Raw genomic sequence first — 9,177 nt, 5'->3', positions numbered from 1 at the left:
GTTTGGTAATATGTTGAATCTATAGGAACTTATCCATAAGAGGGGGAAGATATTGTTATAAAAGGGAAAAAAAAGGTACTTGGAAAAGTACTCTAAATCTATCTCCCCTCTCTTGGTTCTTCCTTATTTTCGGAGTATTTTTTGTGACTAGAACTAGTTCCTCATATCCCACTTTTACCCTTACAAAACCACTCCTTCAACTCTATACTACTACATTCGAACAGTATATTGGGCGCACCAAAAACTTTTATCTTTTGCTTAGTAAGTTAGAGTATGGTCATGAAATAGTAATAGGAAATAGCCCCCATATCTATCAATCTTTTCTAATGGCAATAACATCCATAAATCATTAGTGCTAATATTAATGGTTAATTATTAATATTATTGATTAGTATTGATAAACTAAAGTTAGTGCTAGTTTTTAAAGAGAAATGAAAATATTTGAACGATAGTTAGGGTTTTATGGAAGAATAAGAAGAAAAGTGAAGATTTTTGCTAAAAACCCAATATAAATGGATTGGCTTATCGTTTGATGCTAACACCAACGAAACCCGCCTGCAAAAACCGATACCAATTAAATTATTAATTATAATTTAGCTCTTATGTCTTATATAGGATTTCATATATATTTCTCAACAATGACCACCTTCTTAGGATAAATCTATTGGATTTATTCTCGTCTATGAACTTACTTGTAACATGCAAGAGGTTCGAATTTCTGTAATAGGCGATTCCATGAAGCTTCAAAGATCACTATAAAAATGAACAACAGCAGTAACATAAGCCACCAAAAAGGAACTGGTCATCATCTGATTCAGATATAGCGTATGGAACGATATTGTACACGCATGTCGGAGGAATTCTAACAAAGTAAAGATGGTTTAATAAAACCAGAAGCCATTGACAAGAGAGTAATCAATCATGAACTGGAAACAAAATATTCATAGTTTCTATGGACTGGCGTGAAGTTAGGTTGATTAATTTCGGGTTAACGCGACTTAAAACTCAAAACCAACCGACCGGTAGCGGGCGGGTTGTTAGAGCATAGCTCCGTTGAACCCACCAAGCGTTGGCATGTCAAGTTTGGTTGTCATATTTTAGTGAATCACAACTCATCTAAGAATCGCTTGATTACTTACTAGAGACAACTTCCTTTAGGTTAAACTAGAAAGTCTAGGAATGTTGAGACATACAAGTATTACTCGAAGACCTGAAGAACGCGAAGAAGTAACGAACTACAACGACGACATCATCCTTCCTCTTGAGGTTAGTAATATTTACCTGGACTGTTTCATTCCTAACGTATCTTTCAAGCCATGTTATATTGAAAACATAACTGCGAAGTTGTGTTTGGATATGTTACTCTACTAGTTAGACATGATCATATGATCATAGTATTATGGAATTAGACTACGAAGTATAACACTTATCTTTTGAACTTCGTAGATATGACATCCACATAATCTTATATTGCCGTTATGATTATGTGAATGGGTTATGGTGAAGATTGTATCCTAGGAAACAATGTTTTACATTTGTGAAAAAGCGGGGGTCTAACAACCACACCCAATATTTCGTTCGGAAATCTGAATGGACAAACTCCAATATGCTTTCAAGAGAATCAACTAGATAATCAGACTCAATCTATAGAAAGTATATCAAAGAGTTATATCTCTGTTTCACAATGTAATCAGCAAATCAAACAGATAGAATCCGTGAGCCTGATTATTATGTGAAATAACTTGAACGTTACCAAAGATCAATACTCAAGTGTCAATCAATTTATATGAATAACCAAAGTTTGGATTATCTAATTGATTGAAATACGCACAACCTGTGATATTTCTATTATATAACAAAATATACTGCGGAAAAAAAATAACACAGACACCAGGAATTTTGTCAACGAGGAAACCGCAAATGCAGAAAAACCTCGGGGCCTAGTCCAGCTTTGAATACCTGTATTAAGCCTCTACATACACTAGCCTACTACCAATGAAATTCGGACTGGAATGTAGTTGAGCCCTAATTAATATCACACTGATCAAGGTACAGTTGTGCTCCTTATGTCGTTGAACCTCAGCAGGATTTTACGCATTTGATTCTCTTAGATGATCTCACCCACAACTAAGAGCTGCTACGATCCAAAGTCGAAGACTTGATAAACCAATCTGTCTCACACATAAAAGTTTATTGGAATAGATAAATCTGTCTCCCACAGAAATACCTATGAGTTTTGTTCCGTCTTATGATAAATCAAGGTGCACAGGAACCAATTGATAAACCGGACTTATATTCCCGAAGAATAGCCAAGTATTATCAATCACCTCACAATAATCTTAATTGTATGGTAGCAAAACAAGATATGATGGAATCACAAACGGTGAGACGAAGATGTTTGTGACTACTTTTAATCTTACCTATCGGAGATAAATCTCAAGCAAATCTTAGAAAAGATAATACTCGATCACGATAATAGAAGTAAGATCAGAACACGCAACTACAGAAAAAATAGTTGGGTGTGGCTTCACAATCCCAATGAAGTAAGTCGTTAACATACATGGTTTTGAAGAAAACCTAAGTTTAAAGGAGAATCGAATCTAGTCGCAACTAGTATCACACAGGAGGTATGGGGATTAGGTTTCCCAGTTGCTAGAGTTCTCCTTTATATAGTTTTCAAATAAGGGTTTGCAATCTAAGTTACCGTGGTAACAAAGCATTCAATATTCTCCGTTAGATGAAAACCTGATTAGATTCAAGCTAATATCTTTCAAACGTTAGATAGAACTTAGCTTGTTACACACAAATGAAATGTACCTTCATTTAGGTTTGAGTAACCGTACCTAAAAGTGTACACTATGTTGGCTCAACAATAGTTAACCGAGGTTAGCCATATGAACACTCTCATATCAACCTTATTCATCTTAACCACAACTAGTTCAAATGACTCAAATGAAACTAGTTATAGAGTTGTTCAATTGCTATATTCTCATTAGAGTATACAACAACACAATTGAAGCAAAATCGGTTTGATTCACTTGAATCTATTCATGAACATTATATCCACGGTTTGCAAAGAATGCATTCCTTATTATATAAATGTATTGGTTCATGTCACAACCGATTATAGAACTTTAACCACTCACGTATGCAAATGGGTACGCATACTTAATTAGTCGGACTAAGTTTGGGTTCGCCAGTATGTGAACGGGTATGCATACCTCCAAACTCAGAAGAAATTCCCGGACCTAAACCTTATGCTAGTAAGCGTACCGGTATGTGTACTTAGTCTCCCAGACTTTCACAAACCAAAAGGTACGCATACGGGTATACATACTATGGCTCCCGGACATGGATTGCATATATGAAAGAATACATACTATGTTCACAATCCAATAATGGTTAAGTGTTCTAAACTCTATTTCAATCATTGAAACATTCTTAGAGGATGACAGTAGTTGTTTTCACGAACTATTAGCATCAAAGCAATTTTCAAGTTATTGAAATAATCATACGAAACATTCCAAGCCTACACCAAATGATTGCATCACATAAACCATGTAAGATATTACTCGGCAATTTTCACATGATCATCTTTTGACTTTCGTCAAGAATACAAGATGAACTTGGTCGAAGCGAAAGCTTACCAAACATAATATATAAGCGAGTTAAACTCAGCTCGAAATATCAAATGTGCATAATTGAATACTATATAGCACACGACTTTTGTCTTAATATAGGAGATAGAGTAGAAATAGACTTTCCAAGTGATAGATGAGTTTCAGTCTCCACATACCTTTTGTTGATGACGTTCCACAAGCTCTCCTTAGTAGTTCTTCGTCTTCAAATGATGAACGCCGTGAAGTCTAATGCTCAACTACATAATCTATCATAGTCCGAGACATCGCTGTAAGTAGACTAGAAATCAAGACTTATAATTTTGATCAGTATCATTGACAAACAATCTTGAGATAGCAACGCTTGCGAGTTTGACCAAGCAATGATCTAACGATCCCCCCCTTTGTCAATTTTATTGACAAAACTATCAATGCATATGGATTACAAAATAAATAAACTTTGTAACTTCTCATCCAAATGATTGACCTCCTTGGTTCTTCAAAATAACTCGATTCACTTCCAAGTACTCCAGTGATTCTGAACGTGTTCAAGTCAGCATCATAGTTGTCGAATATCTGTAACAATAATAATGAGAAAACAGTTGCTCTCAATCATTGTTATACAGTGTCACAATATTATTACACAACATCAAAGTGCAATTGTACCACAACTTTGACAACAATACTGTGGTGATATGTATCACTCCTCCTTAGTCAATACTTTATCTCACAATGAAAACCACTCCCCCTTACATAATGATACGTAAACCATATGTATCTGTAGTATGAACTACACATTAATTCTCCCCCTTTTTGTCAATATAAATTGGCAAAGGTACGAAAACTAGTGGGATCCTAATGAAATTTTCATAGGGATACTTCATGACCAAAAGAGAACATATCAACTTGGTTTCGATTTCATATAGTCGAAACTTAGTGTATTCATCAAGGAGTTTATAAAGATACAAGAAAACTCCTACAATATTCCATAGCCACAAAGATTTTGCAATTAAGCACAAGTTCAATTAAGAACTCTCCTCCATAAAATGTCATTCCCGAAAGAACAACAAGAGCAACCTTACTTTTACAAGAAAAGAAGGATTTCTTTGGACATAATCAAATCACATGAAAACATGAATTCGTATCCAAAAATCTCAATTGAATTAACCACAAAGAAAATGATCAATTCAATTGGCCATGCTCAACATAAGAAAACTTACGGAGCAACACAGTACATACACAAAGATGTGGATCAGGGCAAGACCAATACTGCGGAATAATCAAAGATTCATTCTATTTTTCATCACTATTTGCACAATGACATATAATAGACTTAATCTTTGTAAACAAAAATTCATCCTATCTTCCATCAATATTTGCATAGTGACATAATAGGCTTAACTTTTGTTAACAAAAGTTTATTCTATCTTTTATCAATATTTGTATACCGACATATAATAGAGTTAACTTTTGAGAAAATATGGGACAACCAAGGTTCACGGACGTAAACCACATATCTCATATCAGTTTGCAATATATAAAACCAATAAAGATTAATACTGCAAAGATTATGTTCCAAATAACTTAGAATTTAAACAAATAAATCTAAAAACATTGCAAGATGAAAACATTGGCAATAGATATGTGTACTCACAATAATTGCTATTCCAAACCCTAGTTAACCTTCTTAAAAACACAAGAATAAATTCTCATAAGAAGTTTCCTAGTCATAATAAAAAACAACTCTAAAAAGCAAAAACGATCACAAGCAAAAATCAGAGTTCATGTTCGGAATCTTCACGGGTTTCAAGACCTTCAAGCTTGTGACAGACAACACCAACTGCTTCTTCTGAAAAGATATCCTCTTTGAGAAGATCTTTAACATGTGATTTCATGAGAACAAGGTCATATTTAACCTTTTTCAACTCAGTTCGTATCACATCAAGATCCTTCATAGAATTATCAAGCTTCAGTTTTGCATTCCCAAGATGTTTGATGAAATCATGAACCACCTCAGCAGAGACCATCTCAATCTTTTCACCATTTTGATGAGAAAATGCATAATAGCATGATGCACCGGGTTTGAGTTCGTCAGCTTCACAATGGTCCTTTTCTTCTTTAAAACGAACTTAAAATATACAGCATCATCACTAGAATTAGCTGGCAATTCCCAAGAACTAGGAGGAGAAGCCATTCTTGAAAATAATAATAATAAAAAAAGAGTATGCGTACTCTCATAAAAGGTTTGGTGTATATATGGTTTCTCAAGGAAACAGAAATTAGGGTTTCCAAGATTGATCCATGACATGTAATATAGGTACTCACACGAACACAAACTTGGCCCAAAGGTGAAAACACCAAAAGAACAAATTATTGCAAAAACAAGGAAATTGTTTAGCAAATAATCGCAAAATGAATAAATTCACAACACTTGGCTCAAAAACAATTTGTTCTCTCGAGAGAAAATTTAGAATATATAGCAATTTTGACACAAAAAAATTTCAAGAAGAAATTAAAAATCAAAAGCCAAACTAAGCACAAATATTTATGCAGAAATGTTTGTGATTGATAATCCTGCTAAGAACGATAAGGGATTTCTTTAGCGACAAGCACATTTGACATTTGTACGTAACCTCTAGCCATATTTCCAACGTGCCCGCCCGATCTCGACCTGCTTTTCTAGCGGATAAAGCAAAGATCCGCAGATCGTAAAATCATGGAAGCCACTGTAGATGTACTAATACATCGAGAAGGATTAAATTCTAATACTTAACACATGCACGCCATTTATTTCATTTTCTAACCATATATTGAAAAAGTTAAAACAAACCCTAATTTGGATTTCAAAGATATCATTCCGAAAATACCAAAAATAGAATACCGTCGGCAGAAATGAGGAAGGCTTTGTTTCTCTTGCGACTTTGAAACAAACTATTTACATTTGTGATTTAAGCCTATAAACAAAGGGAGCAAACAATGGGCACAAAAGAAGTAATTGATTAATATTGGTGCAAAATTAGTGGAAAACAAAGCTAAACTTCTAGGATTAAAGTAGTAAGTAAAAGCTCATTACATATAGATTATATTTGTCAAGTTACCCATGTTTCAATGTGAAAAAGTACAGATGTTTTTATTTTGCCATATTTAAAGTTACAGTAAACCCAATTTTTCTTGGATAATTGACTTCAAGAGAACGAGCTAGCATATTACCTGTACCAACCAGGTTCATCATCGGGACACGCAGAAAATTCAATTCAAGGTAGTTTCTCCGTCGGAAAGCAACACCCTGAAAACAAAAGCATTAACCGCGCGCCTCTCGTCTCTTTTGCGTGCGGTCACATTGTTTTTTTGGTCAAACAAATCTTCGTGCTATTAATGATGCATGCAATTACTATTGCAACCGTCCCATATCCACTATCCAGTACCAGAGGTCAGAATCATATACAAAACCGGAAAATGGGTCATTTGTCCAAATATTTTTATAACATAGTTCAAATGGACGAGTAAAAATTAGTATGGATGAAATGGACACCAAAAAAATAGCCAGGATGAAACTGGTAAGAAAAAATATTTGAAAATAAGTAGGATGAAACTGTTTACATCCTGACTATTTTTACATTTTTGTCCATTTAAACAGTATCAAAATCTAAATATCTTTTTCACCCAGGAATTATTGATTTTGGTCTTTTTAACCAATTTTATGATACAAAAATGCTTCCTATAATACGTACCTTACCTTTACATATTTATTGTGCTGACCAAGAAGTCCATGACCTTTGTTCTTCAACATTAGTTGTTTCAGATAGCTACTCCTGCTCCATCATTAAACTGTCGGTCTGTAATGTTTGTGTAGTTTGAACACGTATATGTACCACTTACCTGGACATCTCTGTCAGACCAATAAATTTCTATCTCAATCTTTAGAAGTTGAAGATTGTATTTGAAAATATTGAATTCAGTGAAGAAACACATTTATGCCTTGACCTTGGCATAATCCAAATCAAGCAAAGCTGAGCAAAAGCCAATTTGGGATACTGCTTCAATGATGTACGCCTTTACTTTTCCGATTCTTTTTTGAGAAGGAAAGGTTATAATAGACAGTGTTCCACGCAACTAGCCAGTTAATGCATTCACGTTTTAAGCATTAGCTTTGATTTCTTGTTTAGGGATACTCTGTTACTTACAGCAAGAAGATTTTGTTTTTCCATTTCAGTGCACCCTTAAAATGTTTTCCACATGGTGGTTGATTGGTTCTGTTCAGAATCTCGTAATCCTACATGCTATTGCTAAAATTAACCGGTATTGCCTAGTGCCATGCATGTCTTTTCCGCGCGCTGGTCATACTTCTAGGGCTAAGCGCCAAACTAGTAGGATATTGCTGGTACTATGCGGGCTACTAGCTAGCGACATGTTAAATGAAACTTAGCGAAATGGAAGAATAACGTCCATTTAGTCATAGTCACTAGCATTACGTGTTAACTGTTAAGATCAAATGAATATTAGTATATGGCACTAATTCTGGGCACGGTTGTACCTTTCCAAAATTTATCGATTATGATCTCTTTTCTCCTTTTTCTTAGTATAAACTTTGAACGATCATTAAATCGTCGGCAAAATGGAACGCGATTGTAAATACGTGTACACAATTTGTCCATCTCTCAAACTCAAATACTTTCTAGTGTAATTCAGTCAAATGGCGGTCCCATCTCCTATGTACTTTTTGCCCTTCGATTTAGGCTAAAACAAACAGGATGATAATGGCTGAAATGATGGATGATTGTACATTATTTAGCTATGGTTTTTGGTTGTGTTTTAACACATAACTTTTGGCGAAATTCTGTCCTCTTGATTGCGTTTTTCTCATCATTTACATATATGCATGATCACAGCATGCAGATATCAAATTGTTTGTTTTCTTATTAGTCTGATGTTTAACTCGACACATACATATGATTTTGAAGTATTGGAGTCATATACAATTCTATGTGCACACATCAAACCGAAATAGAGAGTTATTATGTAATCATACAATCAAATGATTTTCGAATCAAATTTAATAAGTCAAATTTAAATGTATCATGTGAGATTCAGATGAGTATATAGTTTAAATCTAAAAGAAAAACAAACCACCTTTAAAATGGTGATAATTGATTAGGCTAAGTCTTATGGGTTAGATTTGACTTTTAGATTAGACAAAAAAACGTTGCAATTTCTTCTGAAAGCGTTATAATTTCCAGACAAAAAGTAAACTGGTCACGCGTTTTTCCATTCAGCGAAAAGCAAAAGAAAATTTTACGCTTCAGTGTAGCCTAGACTAGTATACTAGATTAGCATGCCATAAAACTTAAGGGATTGTTGTGGTTGTCGTGGACTTTCGATCCAGATGCTAGATTAGAAGACCATACGACTAAGGCCTTGTTTAAGATAGGTACTCCTGCTCCATCATTAAACTGTCCGTCTGTAATGTCTGCGTACTTTGAACAGTATACGTACCAACTACATAAACATCTCACCTAGATCAATAAATTTCTATCTCAATCTTTAGCTTTAGAAGTTGAAG

This window comes from Papaver somniferum, chromosome 11, assembly GCF_003573695.1.
Source record: "Papaver somniferum cultivar HN1 chromosome 11, ASM357369v1, whole genome shotgun sequence".
Lineage (NCBI taxonomy): Eukaryota > Viridiplantae > Streptophyta > Magnoliopsida > Ranunculales > Papaveraceae > Papaver > Papaver somniferum.
This window is presented reverse-complemented; position numbering follows the sequence as displayed.